General features: G+C 43.3%; 1 protein-coding gene across 1 annotated transcript in view; it reads left to right on the top strand.

Moving 5' to 3' along the window:
- Positions 1 to 23,214, top strand: part of ARHGEF4 (Rho guanine nucleotide exchange factor 4) — a 329,119-nt gene that overhangs the window by 128,252 nt on the left and 177,653 nt on the right. The gene's annotated exons all lie outside the window — the stretch shown is intronic.

The raw sequence follows: 23,214 nt of genomic DNA on the forward strand, positions 1-23,214 counted from the left end.
ACCCCCCTTCTAAGTGGCCCTGCTTCACACAGTATTTAATATTATTGGCCAGATCCTCATTTGATGTATCAGCTAGAAACTTCAGTGGAGCTATGCCAATTTGTTTTGAAATTATTGTGATATCTTCCCCCATTTCTGTCCATTTGTCTCACATTTCATCTGCTTCCTTGTGGGTTTCTTCAGAGAGTTCCACTCTAATGATGAAGTGGTTTATCTTAATCACAGCTTGAGAGATTTCAAAAGAGGGATGTTATAAAAATGGTGCTTAGGGCTTGATTCTTCAACATCTGACATCTTGTAGAGTAGTTTACACCTGCGCAAAGTGGGTATAAAATGCTACTAACTTAATCTTCACTTTTATGCTGGTGGCATTTTATACCCACTGTGCAGTCACTTGCACTTGTACGGAGTGCAAAGGTTCAGGGCAGTGGAGCATCTGGGTCATAGTCTTTCCCATTCCTGTTTTGGGAAGAGGTAGTGCTGCTAAAGCAAATTCTGACTACTAGCCCTCTAGAAAAGTGCAGAGAAGCTGTAGTCTGTGTTAGTTTAGAGAACTTTTTCTGGATTTTCTCCAGTCCAGGATGATCTAGGATCACCTGCTAGTTAATGCTTTATTCCATACTCATCTATGGTAAAAATCATGTCACCTGTGGAAGTTCCCTACACTACTGCATGTAAAATTCCACAGGTTGTGCATTGTATGACGAATTACTTCCTTATGTTTGTTTTAAACCTGCCTCCTATTAATTTCATTGGATGACCCCTCTGTGAAGGAGTAAATAATACTTCCCTATTAATTTTCTCCATATCGTTCATGATTTTATCGACTTCTATGGCACCTTAGTCATCTCTTTTCTAAGCTAACCGGTCCTAGTTTTTTTTAATCTCTACTCTTATGAAAGCTGTTCCATACCCTAATCATTTTTGTTGCCCTTCTCTGTACCTTTTCCAGTTCTAATACAGGTCTGTCGCAACTTACGCATATTTAACATGCGCAATTTCAGCTTTATGCTGTAGGGCCAGAGTCCAGGGGTGTGTGGCTTCAAGCGGAAGAGGCATGGCCTCAAGATTAAAGGTCCTGGAGCACCAGCTGTGGCTGGGAGTCCCAGGGCCTTTAAATCACCCAGGGGGCTCCCAGCTGCAGAGATGGCTGGTAGCCCCTGTGGCAAACTAAAGGGCCCGAGGCTCTAGCCACTGTGGAGCTCTGGGCCCTTTAATTGCCAGCCCCAGCCCGGCTGCCAAAGCTGCGGTTGGGATTTAAAGGGCTCCTCTGGGCTCCCCACCATGGCGAGAAGCCCAGTGGAGCCGGCGGGGAGCCCGGCAGAGCCCTTTAAATGCCGCCCTGGCCTGGCTGCCGGAGCTACGGGCAGGATTTAAAGGGCTTGGGGATGTAATTTTGAGTGTACTCAGTTTTCACTTTATGCGCTAACCATGGAATGGAACCCCTGCGTAAGATAAGACTTGCCTGTATATCTTTTTAGAGATGGGGTGACCAGAACTGCATGCAGTGTTCGAGGTGCGGACATAACTATGGATTTATAGAGTGGCATTATGATATTTTCTGTTTTATTATCTGCCCCTTTCCTAATGGTTCTTAACATTCTCTTAGCTTTTTTAAATGCTGCTGACACTGAGCAGATGTTTTCAGAGAACAATCCATGATGACCCCAAAATCCCTTTCCTGAGTGCTAACAGCTAATTTTAAACCCATCATTTTGTATGTGTAGTTGGGATTGTGTTTTCCAATGTGCATTACTGTGCATTTATCGACATTGGATTTCGTCTGCCATTTTGTCTCCCAGTTACCCAGTTTTGTGAGATCCCTTTGTAACTCTTAACAATCAGCTTTGGCCTTAGCTGTCTTGAATAATTTTGTATCATCAGCAAACGTTGTCACCTCACTGTTTACCACCTTTTCCAGATCATTTATGAATATGTTCAACTCCACAGGTCCAAATACAGATCCTCGGGGAACACCATTGTTTTGTGTGGTCTAAACAGGATCTGTTTTGTTTTGTTTTTTTAACTAAGTCTAAGAGTTGATAACTGAGTCCAGTATAGAAACAAACCAGGAGATTAACTGATTTGAAGCTCAAAGCAATAACTCAGCAGAGTGCAAGTGGGCAACTAGATTCAGCAGCAGGCATGGAGCAAGGGGTCCCACTAACTGGCTTAGATGACAAAATGGAAAAACTGTCAAAATCCTGTCAACACTACAGCTGTACCAGAGGTGAAGTATATAGACTTTTTGCTACTCTAGACACCCCCATTGTTTCCTGCATTTCAGTCCCGTTCTTCTACTTTTGGTCATGCTCTCATTCTGTTGCTATATTGTTGCAAAGATGGGTCATCTCCAAACAAAATCCAACAATAGATCACAGAAAGGCTTCTAAACTGAGATCTCACAGTTAATAGCTGAGCCCAGCTTTGGAGGTACAAATACTTCTGATAACATTTTATAATGGTAGATCATTTATGTCATGGTTAGTCTGGGCTATTTTTAGATGAGGATGTGGGTGGCATGTGACACCCATGCCTTGTCCTATGAAAACCACATATATGTGCATAAGCTATACTGTAACCTGCTGGAGAAGTACTCTTCTCAGTGACTGAGTACAATCAGAGTGTGATAAAATGGAAGATCTTTTCCTTGGTCTTAAAAAAAAGTGAGGACAAATGAAATGATGCTAATATTTCTAAATGCAAAGGCTATGGCACAAAGTGACATTGTACAGAGGGGAGAAAGGTGAACTGGGGCTTCCAGAAGTAACTGTCTGAAAGCTAGGATCTGTGAAATTAAAAGTGGGGCAGCTGTGGCTTTGAATCTCAAGTCACTGTAGCCCTGCTATTCCAGCCCCCGTCTCTTGGTAAGAAGCATGCCTCAGTGACATTTGGGGACTGTTTTGCTGTGCTGTGCGTGATCATGAGAAATTAGCGTAGAACCAGTAAACTTGGATTTCTCATGTGATATCATTTAAAAGTTTAGCAAGTTTAGGATTTTGGGGACATACAAGAAAACTGGTTTGGAGGAGTGTTGGCATTTCGTACATCTCTTTTCCCCCATCAAATCCATTCATTTGCCTTCTCTTCCCTTACTCCTTTTCCCTCCTTCCCTGTGGTCAGAATGGGAGGAACATGATATTTCCAGTTCAGTAGTGTTCAGGGCAATGAGGCGTTAAAGGGTGGGGTTTTCAGATTACAAGGTGTGGATCAGATGATGGGGAGTGACTGCAATACGTCACTATGCTGACTAGACCAACTCTTGCGCAGAGATGGTGGGAGTTACTGTAGACTACACAACATTGTGGCAATGAAGATGGAGGACTCAAACCGTCTCCTACCACTGGCATTTTTGCCAGGCTCAGGAGAGCCCCCAGTACCCTGGTCTAATTGGCTCAGGGCCTTTGAGACGTGGCTGACGGCAGCTGGATTGGAAAAAACAGATGATGCCCAGAAAAGAGCTCTTCTCTGTCACTCTTTGGGCACAGAAGGTCAGAGGGTTTTTGCAATGCTAGGATCAGCGGCCTCCTTCGAGGAGGCAGTGAGGAAGCTTTCGGAGCATTTCAAAGGTAGGCAAAATGTCATGGTGCAGAGGTTCCAGTTCCGACAGCGGGCACAACTGCCTGGGGAAACCTTTGTGGCTTTTGCCTCAGTGCTGCAGCGGCTGGCTGCGGCCTGTGATTTTGGACCTCTGCAGGATCAGCTGATCCTGGGTCAGCTAATTGAGAAAGCAGCAGACTGGCGAATTCGGGAGCAGCTCTTGTTGGAACCTAACTCGCTGACTCTGGCCAGGGCAGTGGAGCTGGGGTCACAGATGGAGGAGACGTTCAAGGAGGTGCAGACCAGGGTGATTTCAGCAGCAGTAAAGCAGTGGGAGAGCTGGAGCAGTGGTAACAGGAACAGAAGTATCAGAGATTTCAACTACTCTAAATTATTGCAACCCCACAGAGAGGAAAAATCTCTACCATTTGTAAAACAAAGTCGCCAGAGTAAGCAAAATTGCTCTATCCTGCATTCCTGCAGCATGGGGCCATCTGCAGCGTCAACAGCGAGGAGATGTTTTGGCCAGAAGGAAGAGTGTCATGCCCCAGCAAAGACCACACACCTGGGAGTGAAGAACTTCCAGGTAGGCCATTGTTTGGGGAATGAAAAGAGGCTGGTGGTATAGTACCAAATAAGGAAATGTGGGAACAGATCCTGCGAACTGGGGTATGCTGCTAGTGGAACAATCTAACCAGTTATAAGAAGGTCTCAATAGTTCCGGTTAGAGAAGGGCCAGCGACTGTTGAATCAAAAACATCCCCATTTGTAGAGGGAGGTAGATTGGGTTTGTAACTCTGAGGCAGCGATACAGGCTTTCGGCACTGGGAATAGGATGCATTTTCTTTCCCTCCTTTGTGGACAGGTTCAGATGTCACTTGAAGGTCTGGGGAGTGCATGAGCTGATAGATCTAGTCCAGCAACACTTAAAAGCAAATAGCTGCCTCACAGCACCTGCAGCAATATCTGCTGCTGCATCTGGCAATGATTATCACTGAGTTAACTGGAGGCTAAAATAATCAGCAACGAAATAGTTAATTGTATTAAGTTTTGAGTTATTACACACCTCTCTGCTGTTGGATGGGCCTGTCTGAAGTCTCAAGAAAGCTCTTCGGTTTACACTGCGAAGGCTTTCTTTGTGGGCTAAGAGTTTCATTTCTGCAGAGGTAACTTCATAGCTGTGGAATTGGAGCACAGCGCCTTGCTAACGAAATGAGATGGTATGAGCTGAATTGAGTGGAGATGTGGGAAAGAAGGGGAATTATAGAGATCTGTAAGTACAGTATTAGCATGGAAGGGAGTGAAGGATGGGCAAGAACGAGAGGGAGGAACTAAAAGGTGTCATATTTTTGAGTTCATATTATACTGCAGATGTCTAGGGCACAAGATTCAACCTTAGAAGCTCCCCTGGGGCATATCCCTATCCAGAGTAATCTGCCTTACAGCCGAGCACTCCATTTGCTCCTTTTTAGCTCAGAGGCTTGACGAAACATCCTCTTTCTAAGCGATGACAAAAGAAAGAGTCAGATTCCTCTCCTGTCTGCTTCTTCAGTAAGAGGCACAGATGAAGTTGGCATCTTCTTCCTCAACTCTAACAGACACGGGCTGGGGGAGAACTGGACTAATGGCCTAAACAAAATGTGATGCAGCAAGATCTGAGAACAGGGAAGTCTGAATGAAGAGTGTTGGCAAAATTAGAGGCCTATAAACTCAATAGCTGAAATAGTTCTCCTTAAAGACCAGGTGCCCTCAAACAGGCTGTGCAGAAATAACACCCAGCTCATCTCTCTCTGAAAGCCTGGAACAGAGCAATGTGGAGGAGTTTTAGTTTCTCCTCATGTTACCTGATCTGACCTCTTTCTCATTAACAGAAGAGGTACACTGCTGTCCCTCACAGAAGCACCCTCTGAAGAATTCCCCCAAGGCAATTATATGGGAACTACCATAAGGAGAACGCTTAGGCTGACCCACACAATTGAGTATCTTGCCTATAACACCACCAAATGTAATTATTCCATGACATGCAGCAAAAAGTCTACTGAAATTAAAACGAGGGTATAAATATTCAGTGCTCTTTCCAAATTGTGCTTTGAGGCTGGTGAAAAGGCTGGTTGAAGAGAAATGAACTGTACTGAATGCCACCCTAATCTGAGGCAACGTTGGCAGTTTCCTCAAAGAACTGAAGATGCAGGATTTGCATGTTTTGTTTATCGTTTAATGCTGCTCTCTCTCTTTCTGGTTAAAATGAAGCTGACAACTGTCTCCTTAGCTAAAGTGTATTTCTTCTTGGATATTTTCATAGCCAAGTGTGCTGTTTGCCTCAAAAGGACCTTGAAAAGGGTAGCAAATGAGATGCAGTTTCTCCAAGTCATTTGTTGCCCTGGTCATGCATGCAACTCAGTGCTTTGACAAACAAAATTGCCTTTTGGTACATTATGGTTATCTTGTTCCTGATTCCTTAATGCAGTTGCTGAGAGCTGGACTTTGGTTGTCAGGATGATAAACTTCTGAACCTTTTAGCATGTCTGGGTTTAGCATTGGCTCTCTGAGCAGTCTGTCTGACTGGGCATCCATGACGTGGGGCATGCTGCTGTTAAAAGTATGTCACTCCCTAAACATTGGCTCTTGGTCCCATTTGAATGTGTGTTTCTTGCCAGAGCCTCTGTATAATAGCTAATACCTGGGCGGATACTTATGTGACTCATTGCAGAGTTCTCCCATGGAAAAGGTAATTTTGAAGTCTGGAATGTGCGAGGGCTGAGTGATTTAAGCACACCCACTTTAGCAAGGGACTTCCTTTCCACACAGCCAGTCAAGCAGAAAAGGCTGTGGGTGGGGCAGATCATTGCAGCTTCACTTGCCTCTCATTCCAGTGAGGTGGGGGAGGGGAGGGTCATACTTAAAGCCAGATCCTTTCCTGTGGCTGAAGTAGTTTTTAGTCCTAGGGAGTGATATATTCTCACAAACGGCACCTTGTTCAGACAGCAGCTTCTCTTTATTCCATTCTTTAGGACTACAAATGAAGGTTGCACAGGTCAGCACTGAAGTCTGCAGATGCCAAAGCTGAGGTTGCCCATGTAATCAATCTTAAGGGCTAGATTCTTCCTTGCTTGATATGGGAGGGAGCAGGCATTGGAACACGTTCCAGCTTCCTGATCCTCCAGGCTAGTGCAAGTCCAACTTCTGCCACTAGCTTAGGGTCCATAATATCACCTTACCTATGAAGGATTACTGTGGCAGAACTCCACCATGCCCACCACTCAGGGGCGGCTCTAGACATTTTGCCGCCCCAAGCCAGTCCCGCGGCTCCGGTGGACCTCCCGCAGGCATGCCCATGGAGGGTCCAGTGGTCTCGCGGCTTCACCAAAGCCACGGGACCAGCAGACCCACCTCAGGCAAGCCGCTGAAGGCAGCCTGCCTGCTGCCCTCCCTGCGACCGGCAGAGCACCCCCCGCTGCATGCCACCCCAAGCATGCGCTTGGCATGCTGGGGCCTGGAGCCACCCCTGCCACCACTCCCCTTACACAGGCGTGGAGGCAGAAGAGTCATACTGCGGTGCAAATGCACCAACAGGGAGTTCCCCTACACCAAGGAAATTCTCTGTTGGGCATTTGCAGCCAGACTACAGCTTCTCTACAGCACCCAACAGCATGAAGGAGTTGTCCCCTTGTGCCTATGCATTACAGTAGAATAATGGCATGACGACACACTACTTTTCAAATACTTCCTCTTGCAGCCTTAGATTCCCGGATCTATTATCTCAGTGCTGTGTGCTACTGGATGTCCAACAGTACAGGAAAGTCACATAAACAGCAGATGCAGAGCGAAGGAGGCAAGGGATCCTGTGTCAACAGTGCAATAGCTCTGTGACTGTCTGTACCTCAAAGTATTGCCATGGTACCCCGGTGTGGCAACTAGATAAGAATCACATACATACAGTGACCTCACTGATACCTGTGCAAGACGCACCTGTTAAAAGCCAATGGGGTGCACAATCTTCTGTGAGGACATAGACTAAGGACAATAGGGTTTCAAAGAGGAAGCCTTAAGATGAAGGGCTTTGCTATAAAAAAGAGAAACTGGTTTAATTATCAGCTCCCAGGCTGACAGCGTCAGACAGGAAATGATTAAAATTTACTTACAAGCTGTGCAAACTGGAGTTGGAAGTCATCAGGACAAACATGAAATGCTGCAATGCTGCTTTGAGTCACTTTCCATGGTAGAACTGCACTTGAGACCTATGGTCCTAGTAAGCTGACTAAACCCATCCCTCCAGATATACAATAAAATACTCCATTTGCTTCATTTAGTTGCGGGGTGGCGGGGGGGAGGGTTACCCCTTTTTGTTGTGTTTTTTGAAAAAATAAATATAGCTGAATTTTTAGGCAAAATGTCATTTCAAAATGAAAATTCTAAACGCTGAGTTTCAAAATGGTTGAAAAGAATTGTAAGGACATCTAAATTTTTTTTAAAATTCTTTGTAGCTGAAACAATTTGCTGAATTCAACCCAAATTTGCAAATGGTTTTGGTGTCCTGAAAAATGCATTTTTGGGGCAAGTTTACTATTCCCCCTCCCCTCCCAAATTCACCCATTTCTGCATACAAGCCTTTTGTCTTATCTATTTAGGTTGTCCCTGAAATATCAGTTAATAAAAATAATTAATACTGGGACTGAACTCTGCTATAGACCTCATGTCTGACCTTGGAAATGTCATTTAATTTCTCTGCCTCAGATCCCTATCTGTAAGATGAAGATAATACTTCCTGACACCCTCCCTTTAACTTTTCTAATTAGCTGGTAACTCCTTAGGACAGAGACTCTTAGCATGGCTGTATAGTACACAATGGGGCCATGAACTTTGTTGAGGCATCTAGTTGCTATGTCTTGTGCTCCAAGTAGCTTGTTTTAAATTTTCAGAGGATGTTTGGTATTGAATATTTTATATCTGCAGATCTGTCAAAACAGTACAGCATCCAGTGTGATGGAAATAGGCAGTGTGATAAGGATAAATCATTTGAAGAGAAAACAAATGTAATCCAGAGTGGAATGTGTTAATAAGTGTGTGCAGCAGACTTCCTTGATGGGCAATTTGAGGTGAAGGTTCCTGTTAAAGAATCAGGGAGGTTATGAAATGCAGCATTTCACAGTCTCACAGTGCTCCTCCCAGTTTGCCCACATGTCCCTCCTGACAAAGGGTTGTTTTAAGAAAGAATGTAAATGATTTGTCACTTTCTGCAGACCAGTTGCCTGAATTAAAGTGATATTGCATATATAGGGTCAATGGCTGGACTTATGCTTAATACAAGCAGGCCTGTGCGAGCTTCCACGCCCAGTTTGTCACTTCCTTGGTGCTCCAAGCCTGGGTCTGTCCTGATCAGACTGCCAGTGATGCAGGGAGCCCTAGCATTCTGCACAGGGATATTCAGGAGAAAAGGGACTCCCTGCACCCACCCTCGTTCCCACAGTGCATATACATATGGGCAGTGCTTTGAAAATACTAGGCCCTTTGACTCTGCTCCAACTAATTTGAAAACCCAAAGCAATGCAGGTAGGAGTCTTCCCCCTAGTTCAAACCACTAGTTGTACAGAAGGAGTTATGTGGAAAGCTGACTCTTTAAAACAAAACAATGTATGGGGAATTCTCTGGAGTCTGATGGCAGGGACATAGTTCTGTTAAACTCTGCATAGTTCCCTTAGGCGTTCTAGGCAGGATATTCTGTATTTCATTCTCAAGGTCTAGAAGAAGTCTCGTAACACTCTGTTGGATTTGGCCCTGTTAAATTATGTAGGATATTTCCATATCCAGAAGGAGGAAGGATGGTCTCATGAACTGGCACTCCTTGGAGACCGGGATTCAATTTCTGGTTCCACCGTGGATTTCCTTTGTGTCCTCAGGCAGGCAATGAATCTCTGTTCCCAGTCAATAACATAGGCATAGTGCTTTCTCTCTCCTACCCTTTCTCACCTATGTAGATGGTAACTCCTTAGGGCAAGGATTGTCTCTCCGGGTGCACAGTGCCTTGCATAATGGGGCCTTACTCTCTCGGGGCTTCTAGTTGTTACTGTAATTTATATAAAATAGTAAAGCTCTGGAAAATGTCTTTGTAAGGCAAAATCCTACGTGATGCTTAGTAGCCTTATCACTGGTGCCCTATGATGGATTAGAAAGGAAATGTGATTCAAAGAGGGCGGGGGAGAGAAGACTAAAGAGCATAAATGAACAAAATAGCTGGCATAAGACTACCAGGCATATTGGTGTGGGGGACTGCACAGTTCATTTCAGTTTATTGGGATGCCTTACTCATGAACCATTCTTTAATGCAATTTTTTTGAACTTTTGGCAATTAACATAGCTAGCTACTGAGTCTCTTTCTTGGATCTGACACGTTGGAGCAGATTGCTGGTATATTGAGAATTGTCACATTCATGTTATTGGTGTGATTTTGTGTCTTTAGCATTTCAGAAAATTATTCTACAAGGGTATTGAAGAAAACACACTAAACGTTTCACATAGGGAAGGCGGTTAAAAAACTACAAATCATATCAAGATTTATTTTCAAAAAAAGGTTCAGCAAGTTTAAAGAAAATGGATAAGCCATCAGCCATTTAAATACCTCACTTGCTTTGGTTCACCAGAATCTATAAACCCACATTTATTTTACCCTGGCCAATGAAGACATCGGTTCTACAAAGTATTTAAGCATGTGGTTAAGTGCTTTGAAAAAATACAAGAGCATTTTATTCATTAAGGCTCTGATTCGGCAGACAACAATAGGCCTAGGGTAACAATTTCAAAATGGCTTAAGTGATGAAGGGCAGGTGCACACCTAGAACTTTTGATGGTATAAGTGATGTCTTGCAGGGGTGTGGTGATATTTTTTACAACATTTTTATACCAGAAAAAACTCGAGTGTGGATACAATTGTCCTGGCAAAGTCCCTTTATTGGTAGAATGTATAGCTTTCCGAATCTGGTGTAAGCTATATGGCAAAAGCGTGCTAGGCACACAAGTACTTTTGCTGATCTATGCTGCATCTACACTAGAGAGTTTGCCAGTATAGTATACCAGGATAGCTGTAGTGGCACACCTTTTCTAGCCTAGACGAGGCCCTGCGTCACTCTTGCAAATGGGACTTAGGCCTCCTAGATCATGTAAGCACGTATGAAAATGTTACCCTCTATTTTTAGGCTGAACTTTTACTTCCCGTATGACTCCTTCAATCATGTCTTTGCTATTTTTGAACTATTTCTTGAAGAAAAAAGAGAATTTAAACAGTATCATATTTGTATGCAAAAATATTGTTACTTTGGTTTTAAAATAAAGATAGACGCTAAGAATGGAAACCTGCTGTGTATTAAAGCCAGAATTAAGATGTCAAAACATTTTCTTGTTTTAAATTACCCAGCAGAGGGAGCTATTGCAGGGCAATGAATGCATCAAAACAATTCAAATTGAAGACAAGTTATATTGGAGTTCAAATTCCCCAACTGTACGTGCACCAACTTTTATTTTACTATCTTATAGACTAATAAGACTGGCTGATATAAAAAACAACTCAGAACAGTTCAAGTACTGATTATTGGTATAGCTTTGAATTCTCTACTGTAAATTGATCTGCTGAATTTCTTCTGATCTTTTTCCTTCCATTATTTAACCCTTGATCTTGCAAACAGGTCATCTAGCTTGGAGCCCTGCATCTTGTGCCAAGTACCATTGATGTACCTGGGGCCCAGCACTGGCCCAAGAGTTTGGCTCTCCAGATCTGGTTCCAGCACTAGGGCCTTACTTAATAATATCAATATTTTTAAATCAGCACTTTTGAGGCTCATTGCAAATATTTTGCACTGCTTTAGGGTTTTGCATTTCATTGTGACTTTGCCAAAATAGCCTAATTTTCCCCAAACGTCTGCTTTTGCTAAAATATAAAGTCATTTTTGAATGAAAATGAACAGTCATCATTGACTGGAACTGTTTGAATAAACATGGCAAATATTTTTGTAATATTTGCATTCGAAAGTTCCTGCAGTTGAAGATCAACTTTTGCATTGAAAAATATAAACAATGAATATTTACTCATTTCAGTGCAAAAAACCAGCTAGTGAAGCTTAATGAAAAACAAAGCTAGGCAGTCACAGAATTGTCCAAAACACAATTGCAAAAATGTATAAAATATTTAAGGAAACAGTTTTGCACAGCCCTATTTTACAGTTTCTCCGCAGCGCCACAGGATGTGAATTTGGTTATTTTAATTCTCACGTAGGTGTGTTGATAACTTAGCTCATGCTACCTTGTGCTTAACACACACATGTGTACACTCCTTTGTTGGTCCTCCACCTGCTCTGCTGGATGATCCTTATTCTGTCAATGCTGATGTAGTCAGTGGGGTGGTAGGCTGTATCTTTTATATCCAGCAGGACGAGATGTGACAGGAGTGCAATCAGTATTTACTAGAAAATTTTTAGTCCACTAGGTAAACTGAGTTCTGACTGTCACCTCATCTCAGCTCTAGCTAGCACCCATAGATATTAGTAGCAGAGACTCCTAGAGCCTGTCTGAGAGAGGACACCTGGCAGTGACACAATTAGGGTCGATGAAGGCAATAATGTCTCTGGCCTCCAGGGAAAGAGCAGCTTCTAGGTGTGCAGTTAGTTTGCTGAGTGGAGTCTGAGAGGAAGCTGCATGATGTTTGCTATAGTACAACAAGCCTCTCACCTGTGATCTTTCACTGATGTCAGCACATGGCAGCAGTCCTGCATGTATCAAATGGCTCTTCTGCATGAAGATACTGCTTGGGTCACAGAAATCCTGCACCCCACAGGGGTGTGTCAACTTTTGGGGTTTGTCCAGCAGCCCACTCTGAACTCACCTGCATTGTGTTGGATTGTAACTCATCAGCGTAACCAAGAACAGTGTAATTTAGCTGGCTCCTAACCATCTGCTGTGCATAAACAGGATATTATGACTACAGCTTGTGGGAGAGGGAAATGCATTTTAGTGTAATTGGCATGACAGTATTTTGAGATTTCCCACTGCTTTACATCTGATTCAAATTCTTTGCACTCCCCCGCCCCATTCAATAAACATATCCTTTATGGGATGGAACTTGTTGATAGCTCAAGGCATTGCTTGCAGATTTTAATTATTCTGTGACAGCCCCATTCCATTTGGTAGTTAATTCTGGAGACTTTCCAGTGAAGGCACCAGGTGCAGTTTAGATTGTATCAAAGGATCACTTACTGAAGGACCCTAACTTTGTAACACCACCCCTTCCTCCTGCCACCATTGGTTGTCAAAGAACCCAGGACCTGAAGCATCAAAAGGCCATGCTTTGTGAGTTACTTTAAGCTCAAATGGTCACTAGCTGGCAGTGGTAGTAGACTGTTATCCTCTATGAACCAACCACTAGAGACCTAAGTAATGTAATAGTTTAGTGATTTGATATATGACTGGCTAAATTTTCAGAGGCTGTAGTTTAAGCATGCAGTACAATGCAAATAAGTATACAACTCTATGTAAAAATAAAAATTAAACTAAACAGTACCGTTACAAAACTCTTGAAGATCTTAGGGTCAAATTTAGCTCTTCGATGCCTATATACATCTCCCACTGACTTCAATCGGAATCTGTCAAGGGTAATGTTATTTTCATGCTCTGATTCTGTGAATCACTGAGCTCTTATTACTCGCATTAAGTTCAGGCAGCTGCTTGGGATCAAATTTAGTGCAATTGGAAGTAATAGTTCACCACTTCATTAGGTGCAGAATGCTTTGAAGATTTCAAAGTGAGCAGTCTTGAATATTTGCTGTACATCTACCATCTCCTGGCTGCTAGTGCAGCAGAGACATGTTGGGAGGGGGAAAAGATGTGGCCAGGTATCCATTATGCCCTGGCATTACCTAGTAGCCAGAGTGGCTCTGTGGTAATCTAGCCTCCCAGTCCCAGACCTGAACTTTAGCGTCCACAATCTGGTCCTGTCCCAAACCTGGACTTTAGCGTCCAAAATCTGGGGGCTTACCTGAAACTCCCCCAAGCTCACTACCAGCTTGGATATTCTCGCTGCCACCAGATCAGGAATTGATGGGGCCTGATCCCCCCTTTCCTCTCTCTGGTGTCCCCAACCCTCCCTTGGGGGGACACCCAGATTCCAAATGCCTTGGATGCTAAAAGCAGGGGAGAAACTCCCTTCCCCCCCCTCCTTCCCAGGCTTGCCAAGAAACCGGTTTCTCTGCTTCCCAAGAGATAAGCGTTCCCTGCCCTCAGGACAATTGAGATGCAAAATACCAACAGCTTGGCTTTGCTTTTCCCGTGCCTGCCTTCCCGTGAGGGAGACAGATACCTGATACAGAGGTGATTCTTTTTCTCTTTCCCCGTAGCCTGCTCTTTCCCTGAAAGCAATAGGAAAATAGCCCACAGCCTGGCTTTTCCCTTCCCTTTGCCTCCCTAGGAAAAGAAACTTCCACACGTTTTAAAAGAAAAGTTTATATAAAAAAAGAAAGAAAATATAAAACAATAATCTTGCATTAAGAAACTCAATACAGGCTCTTGCTTATAAGAAAATATGAAGAAACAGTCTGATTTAAAAGATAGCCCGATTAAACCAGTCCAACCAATCCACATACATGTAAATACAACCCAAAGCTCCTCATAGCCGAATTGCTGGGGGTTCCTTTGTACTCACAGATGTGTAGGAGACACTTGGAGATAAGATGCAGTTAGGAGGAAGCTTGTTAACTCACAGCCGAGAAAACAACAAAAGACACAGCCATCCACATCTATTCGTACAACCCAAAGCTCCTCATAGCCGAATTGCTTTGGGGGTTCCTTTGTACTCACAGACTTTTGGTATAATATTTGAAATAAGAAGGAGTTAGGAGGAAACCTTGTTTACTCACAGCCGAGAAAACAAAAAAGACCCCGAGTATCCAAATTCCCGCCCCTGACTTTTAAACAATCCAGTTCTCTGATTGGTCCTCTGGTCAGGTGTTTGGTTACCCTTTCCAGGTAAAAGAAACTTAACCCTTACCTTACCTATTTATGGCAGGCTCTGCTTGTGTAAATCTGAGCAGCCTGAAAAAGTGCTGAACCAGTGCTAGGATGGCCCCAGCATAAAGAGCTGCGAGAAATGTCTTGACACTACTTTTCTGCTCCCCCTCCCTGTGCTTACAAAGCACTCAGAATTCTATTGGTGTATATTTGGCACACTTGATTAGTTTGGGTTTGTTGGTGGGGGTTGACTTGCTGTTAACTTTGCTAGGGTCCAGCCCCTTGACTCCCAGAGCCATAGAGATCTCTGCCATTAGTGGGACTCTGAATAAACATATGACAACTTACAGCTATGCTTCTCTTCAACCCAGCTCAGCATGCCTATGGGATGTCCCTCCCAAGGAATCCCATTTTATCCTCTTCAGTGGATGAAGCTTTTCCCTGGAATTCATTCCTCACCCAGAACCCCCTGCTGTCTCACCCCTCAGACCATGAATAATCAGGCCTGAGACTGTTGCCCAGTTTGCTCTGAAGGATGACTGTAAAAGAGCCACATTTCATTTCAGTGCGGGGAGGGCTGGTGAATTGAGGCCTCAGTTGTATCTCTGTGGCTCTTGCACAAGTTTGTTTAAAGGGCTCTTTCACCGCCAGTTATCTTCCTGTGGGGACTGAGGCAGTGTGATGTGTGCAGAGAGGGCAGCTGTGCTCTGTGGTTCCCAGGAACCACATTTGAACTCGGTGACTGAATTGCTTGTGAAGGGAACTTTCTTTATTGTGTGTAAAAAGGGGCAGGTGCTTGCCCTGAATCTAAGAGGCTAATTTGATCCCCAAAGTCATTACTATGGAAGCTTTTCAGAATCCTGTTTGAAGGAGTTGGTGGTCTCGGGCCATGTAGTCCATTTTCTACTCAACAGGTGGCCAAGTCACCACAAAGCACCATTACTTTTGGCACCCTTTTGACAGTCCCAGCTGAGAGACCAAGACTTAAATAGGGCCTGGAGACTGAATTTCCCTCTGACATTCAGGGCCTGGTCAGTCTGGGCCAGAGCTGACAGGTGTTAAGTGTGGCATGGGGAAACTGCCATGGCCCATGCTGTGCCTGTTCTGTGGATAAACAAGACTTCATTCTTCACAGAGTGCCCTCAATCCAGCAACGTTCACAAGCGCTAACTAAAGGGTGCTGGGGCCAGTGCTTTCACATTGGATTATCTAGATGAATTTAGGCCCCATAATCCATATTTAGGAACCTAAATAAGTCGCCTGATTCTTAAATGTTGAGCATCCACAACTCATTTTGACTTCAGTGATACCTCTGGGTGCACAGGAGCTACTTGTTTAGGTGCCTAAATATGGATTTAAAAGTCTAATTTAGGCACGTTTTGAGAAATCTGTCCCAACTCATTATCTTTGGGGAAACAAAGAGGAATTGTAAATGCTTACAATCTTTGTAAAAATCCCTTTTATAAAATACAGATTAGATCAAACTGCAGTTCCATACTACAGTTCTCAGCTAATGCTGTCTATCATATCAGGAACTTCAGATTGCCAGTAAAATGCAGACAGTCTTCAGACACGTCTACTTTTCATTCTATTATTTTTTTCTGTCTAAGTGTATATAATAGCACCGTCCTTCTCAAAGAGGGAGGGAGAGAGAAAGCTACTAGATAATCCATAAGCAGATGGTTGAAGGCAATGGTGCAGATTTTAACTCTTTCTGGTACAGTACCGAACCCCCGACCCCCTCACAAAAACTGTTCCATGACTATAGCCCTGCATGATACAAATTTACACCTGCGCATGTGGATATCCGCAGATAGAAACCAGTATCTGCTGAACTGCAGGGCTCTCCTGGAAACTGCAGCAGTGAAAGGAGCAGAACATGGGACCACAGCTCTCAGGAGCCAGCGCCCCACGCTGGCAGCTCCTCTAGTGTGGCTGTACTGCCTCCAGCCCTGCCCCCAGTCTAGTGGGGCTGTACAGAGAATCATAGAATCATAGAATATCAGGGTTGGAAGGGATCTCAGGAGGTCATCTAGTCCAACGCTCTGCTCAAATCACTACCAACCCCAACTAAATCATCCCAGCCAGGGCTTTGTACAGTTGGGCCTTAAAAACCTCTAAGGAGGGAGATTCCACCACCTGCCTAGGTAATCCATTCCAGTGCTTCACCACCCTCCTAGTGAAAAAGTTTTTCCTTATATCCAACCTAAACCTTCCCCACTGCAACTTGAGACCATTACTCCTTGTTCTGTCATCTGGTACCACTGAGAACAGTCTAGATTCATCCTCTTTGGAACCCCCTTTCAGGTAGTTGAAAGCAGCTATCAAATCCTCCCATTCTTCTCTATGACCCCAGACAAGAGATGCAGCTGCGTGGAGGGGCTGGGGGCGGGGCTGGGGAAGGTGCGGCTGCACTGGAGGAGCTGCTGGTGCAGGGCACTGGCTCATGGGAGTGGCAGCCCCATGTTCTGTTCCTTTTGCCACTGCAGTGCCTGGGAAAGCCCTGGGGTTCTGAAAATGTGACTTTCCAGTACGGCATACTGGCATAAATGTTTTAATGGTACAGCGTACGTGACCGTACCGGCTTACTTGCATCGCTGGTTGAGGGCTTTCTCTGGGTTGTTCTGGTTTTGATGCTGAGTTTTCTCTCACACTGATAACAGTGGAGATGAGAATGCATAGCGCCACACAGGATTGGGCCATTGGTAAACAATACCCATGTGCCTATCTTTATTTGCTTAATCCAATGACAAGCGTAGAGGCTCATTGAGCAAAGAGGATATCTTAGGGTTACCAGTTTTGGTTGGATGTATTCCTGGAGATTTCATCACATGACATAATCTTTAATTAAAGATTAATCTTAAATTCCTGGAGGCTCCAGGCCAATCCTGGAGGGTTGGCAACTTTAGGATAGCTGGCTGTGGTGCTACTAAGTATTGCATTTCAGTCTCATCTCATGACAAACTATAAAAACAAACTTATTATTAGAGAGTGGTGTCTGCACATGAAGCAATGTCGGGTTCATTACCTAGTTCAGTGCAGGTGTTAAGTATGCAGCAATGCCACATACTGTCTTCCATACAAGCAAGGAATAATGAGGATCTGTGCACTGTATTGGGCTAATTCAGGAGCTGTGGTTACCATCATATCCATTGGGAACAATGGACATCAGAAGGGGCAGTTGCTGTGTTATAGTGAGAATGCTTTCACGTTATTGTGACTTGACATGAAGAACTGACCTATACCTGTCACTGCAGCAGTAAGACAACATGTAGGTGGGAGTGCAGTCTAGTGCTTAGGGTAGAGGTCTGTGGTCTGTGAACTGGGACTCAGAATAAAATGGATACGGTAATATTTACCTTCCGGGGTGGAGGTGAGTCTGAACTGCAAAAACAAATCTTCATTTCAAAAACTAGTTAGGCTAAGTGACAAGTGTCACTGGATCCCATTGATTTCAAAACAGAGGAAAGCTAGGAAACGGATAGTTAAGGACTTACAGTGGTCACATCATGAACACAATACAGAAATGGTGCAAGTGGAGAATGTGATCCATAGAAATTTGGCCCCTTCCACTGTAATCAATGGCAAAAATATCTCCTTGGCATTGATGAGAGCAGGACTGGGCTCATGAGTGCAATGAGAGCAGATATAACGTACTGGCACTGTCCTATCCCATTCAAAGTGGTGGTCTGCGTAGTTGTAGCAAGTGTAGTCCCTTCTCTTCCTACAGTTGTTCCAAACCTCAGGTATTACAAGCCTTCACTGCAAGGCTCAAGGTTGTTCATGCTTATTACCCATAGTGCATTTTACAGGATTGCATCCGCAACACCATCCCCAACAAAAACATTAACTCTCTTAATTTCAGTATGTTTTCTTCACACATGTAGGGCCCATCAGTTTTATCTGTATGAGAGTTTGGAAGGAGTAATGACAAGGCATTGTGGAGCTAGAGGAAGATAGTGATATTAGACAAAAGTGAAAACTTTCAATCAGCCCATTTTTTACCATGACCTGTCACTGAAAATCCACTGCAGAAACATTCTCCTGTCCCTGGATGCTCCCTTAAGGTGTCCTTAAACCAAAATAACTTTCTTTGAACTAGTATGCTCTAGTTCAAAAGAAGATTTTAGCGAGAATGAATATAACTTGTTTCCAAAGGGGAACAATTAAGCAGCATGATTCTTGCATCTTAAAATGCAATCAGCAATTGTATCCTGTGTTTTCCTTGCAGAATATCACTAAAAGATAACATATTTTATTCCTAGTAACCAGTGAATGTTTTGAATGGAGCTATGTGAATAACTGATTTTTCGGTTCAGTGGCTGAAATGAAAACTAGGAAAAAAACAGCAGAGAGTTTAGGGTTAACAGGAAATTATTTTTAGTATTTTTTGTGAACTAAAAGTTTATAAAAAATTAATTTTGGGTCAAACATAACATTCTGTTCAACCTGTAATGAAATATTTAGTTTAGTCTTTGAGATTATTTTTACTTCAATTTTATTAATTTTTTTAGAAGTAAACTTTGTAACAAAAAGTAGTTTCGAATCAAAAAGTCAACATGTTGCATTTAGAAAAGTTTGAAACATTTTGACTTTTTTGGAATTTTTTTTTTTTGACTTAAACAACTTGGCAAATTTGATATGGTTTAGTGAGACACTTCAGTCGACATGAATCTACATTTTTCAGTGAAAAAAAAGTTTTCCCTGAAAATATTTTCCCAGGTCTAGCACTGGACATGCAAAAGCTTTGCATTGCTTTTAGTCTTTGCACTCTTGATAATATGTCTCGTCAAACTGAGAGGATGAGCCTCCTTGAAAACCTTTTCCTATTGGCTGGATACATGTGGCACTTTAGCAAGTCCCACAACTACGTGCAGGTCAATGAGCTGACTGTCTCTCTATGAGGCATCTTCTTTCCTCTTTCCTATGAAGCTATCTTATTTCCACCATATTCACCTTTTCAGCCTATGAATGTATGCCCCTGCCCTTCAGAGTGTCACTAATTTACTGTCGCTCACACCTTAGTGCATGCTATTTTACTGCTGTTTCTTTTTTTTTTTTTATGCTAGGTAGCTATTTCACTACAGTTTATCCCCCATCTTCAAAGCTTGCTAGTTTTTTCTTTTCCTCTGGCTACAGCTCATGAGTTTACTGTCGCTTGTCTGGTTGATGCATCTTCACCAATAGGAGGAATGTCTGTTGAGTTTCTGATACTGATGGAAATGCGAAAATAATGCACTTCACACCTGGTCAGGATTGTAAACCTTTTGCAAGCCAAGGGCCTAGCTGTGCTGCTGCTGCTATAGGTTATTCTCAGGAAAGAGCAGTGTCAAACAGTGTCACAATGTGGTCCTAACCATGAGTCTTGCATATTTCTTCCATACCCTTGCCTTTACATTGCTGCTCTATTTTCACATTATGCATAAATGTCCGTAGAATTTCAGTACAGAGCCCTCTGGGCCCGATTTGAAAGCATCATTTGAATTCTGAAACAGCTGGTCCTATTGAATTCACTGGCATCCTAATTCACTGTTGATCAGCTCATTGTTTGAGGAGTAGTGCTACATGGCTTGTGCGTTCAATTCTCAAACCTGTTGCTTGGGATTGTCACCGCAGAGGGGAGAAACATGTACTCATCACAGGACCTAAGGGCCATTAGAAACCTCACCACATTCTGTTTCAAGTGCAAGGCACACTTCTCCAATATAAACACATAGCACATACATAGTAAAATAAATACATTTCCAAAGCCTTACCAAAGCAAACCCCTCCACTCTACATACAGTTCTCTCCCTGAGAAGAGGAGGAGAGAGAGAACAAACTATGTGTGATACATGTTAATCATGTAGATTAATGCAGCACTGGAATGCATTCAGATTCTACAGTGATGGGGTGGTATAAGAACCTGTGCAGAATAGAATACTTGCTGTTGAGGTATTTACATAAATATTTGTTTATTTGCATATAATTGCTGCGTGGATGTTCGTGCTGGTGCATATATAACAGAGCTGGTGAATGAAGCCCCCCACATTATACTTGCCCCAATCTGTCTTCCTTTCCTCATCACCACAGGAAATGCTTCTGCCCCACGAAAGTCCAGAGTAGAAGGTAGCAGTTCTGGGCCTGCTCTTATGTGTTGCGGAAGTGGCTGCTGCATCACAAAGTGGCTGCCAGCTAAAATCTGAACTTCAGCAGTCCCAATCAGCAGCCCTGTGGGACACAGCACAGGCCATGCAATTTTGGGACTCTCCCATGAACTATGAATGAAAACAATAATCAGTGCCCTTTGTATCTGAAACTCTCTTCCTCATTCGGTATGTGGATTGAAGTAAACAGAAGGGCCCTTGTTGACCTTGGTGCATATTGAATAAGGGCCATAAACACCAAAACCAGAATTGGGATATGCTGGCACATCTGTATTTGTTGTATAGATGGACTCTAATAGATCTGTGTCCTAATTTTGGTGTAATTTAATTCATAATTATTCTCAGGACTATCAGGTGTCCTCATTACTCAGACCCACTTGCTTGAATAGTTCATAGCTTATCTCAGTGCCATCTGTAAATTTGTTTAGTGCATCATTCGAGATTCAGCTTTGCTAATGCTGAGCAGCTGCTCCTGTATTCATTGCTGTGTGAGCCAACTGCTCCTGACAGCCGGCCCCACCATTGATCAGCATGTGACATGTGAGCCTGTACAGTTGTAATGCTGGTCATTTCTGTCCTGTTAATGGCAGGGCTTGACATTATTGAAAAACCTAAATTGTATGTTTCATTGATTATATGCAGGGAAGGATAAACTGTTCTGTAGATTACATGACTTGTGCGATTTGGTTGGAGCTGGCTTCATTGTGCGAAAGGGTGCTTGAACTCAGTTTGAAGCAGTGACCTTCCTCCCATTATGGACTTTGTTTTTATCTTTGCTGCCCAGGGAAGGCAACATGTTTTATGCTTAGGTTCCTCAGCGATGTACTTTTGAGTGCTCAAAATCAGATCTATAATCCATCCCAGCACAGTAGTGAATAGAGAAAAATGGTGAATAGGTGCTTAAGAAATATTGTTAAAAAATGATACAAACTTCCTTCCATCTCCTCTAGCCATATTTTCATCAGGTTCCAGTCTGTTCAGACAGGGATCTTCTTCCTCTGCCGAATAACCCCATTTTACTAGCTTCCTCAATTAACCTCCAGCTCTGTCCCTAACCCTCTTAATCTCTGTACTGTGGTGGTAGGGCTCAGAAACCCTGGTATCTGTCCTTTTGCTCTTTTTTTTTTTTAATTTGGTTCTTCTCTAGGGCTTCCATTGAGTTGTGCCCCTGAGAGAATGGAGTTGTGCCCCTGAGAGTTGTGCCCTTGAGCTGTGGGCAGTGCTCAAAGCTGTATTGACCTAGGGTCCTGAGTTCTAATTGCACCTCTGCTAGTCACCTTCTCTTTAGTCTTAGAAAGGTCCCCACCTCTTCTTGCCTCTGTTTTCTCAGGAAAGATCTGAGGTATAAGAACCTAGAGAGCTTTCTAACTCACAGCTGTGCTGTGTGAGGGCTGGTCTACACTATGGGGGAAAACTGATCTTAGATATGCAACTTCAGCTACGTGAATAACGTAGCTGAAGTTGAAGTATCTAAGATCGAATTACTTGCGGGATCGATGTCTGCGGCTCCCCCTGTCGATTCCGCAACTCCGTTTGGGTTGGTGGAGTTCCGGAATCGATATAAGCGCGTTCGGGGATCGATATATCCCGTCTAGATGAGACGCGATATATCGATCCCCGAGCAATCGATTGCTACCCGCCGATACGGTGGGTAGTGAAGACGTAGCCTGAGAGTTAACAGGATACAGATTATATAGAGCTTAATTTGTTGATGTACATACATAGATATCTGAGTCTGAAACCAGTTGAGTACGTTGATCAGTCTCAACCATGTAGAATCTTTGGATGCAGCTATATCCAGTGATGGCAGTGGGTGTTAGCTAACATTTTCCCCTCATCCCGCTTTATCAGGATTGGCTCTCTTCCTTTAAGCTTGGGGAAGTTTCAGCTTGCATTCTGATGGTAAAAAATGGAAAAAGACGAGACCTCTGAGATTTGGCCCTTTAAGCAGGCTCATTTAAGACAAAGACTTATCCCTGAGGTTGACAGTGTTGTTTTGATCTCTCTTTCTGTAAGCAGCTTAGCTGGACTTGATCCAATACTTGATGTGCTGATGACTCTTCGTCTCTCCCTGAACTGAGTTCAAACATCACTTTCAAACTTGGTTCACACCTGTCCAAACAACTAATCACACCGTGTTCTAAAGAGTATTAAAAATGGTCTATAAAAAGTAGGGGGTCTCTGATAATCTTGGAGCATCAGCTTTGGTAGGACAGTGCTTAAAGCGCACTCTTGAGTGATTGACATGATTTAAAAAAAAAAGCCAGATCTGCAATCCGACCCTCAGCCCCACCCACGTGAAGCACTGGTTACATAATTGGATAGTAATATATATGCCCCTGGTTTGTGCAGTAAATCTCTGCTGAGATTCAGAGGTGGATTCCCTAATAGTTTTTACATGGAAGGAATGATGTTAATTTGATTTATGTAAAATGTGAAAAATGCCCTTGGATTGGAAGAGTGCAAACCATTATAAGTCTTTGGAGCTTCTGCCAAATTTTGGATGCTATATTATTAAAATAGTTTATAGTAAAGACATAAG

The sequence above is a fragment of the Chelonoidis abingdonii genome, chromosome 8, assembly GCF_003597395.2.
Source record: "Chelonoidis abingdonii isolate Lonesome George chromosome 8, CheloAbing_2.0, whole genome shotgun sequence".
In the NCBI taxonomy this organism is placed as follows: Eukaryota; Metazoa; Chordata; order Testudines; family Testudinidae; genus Chelonoidis; species Chelonoidis abingdonii.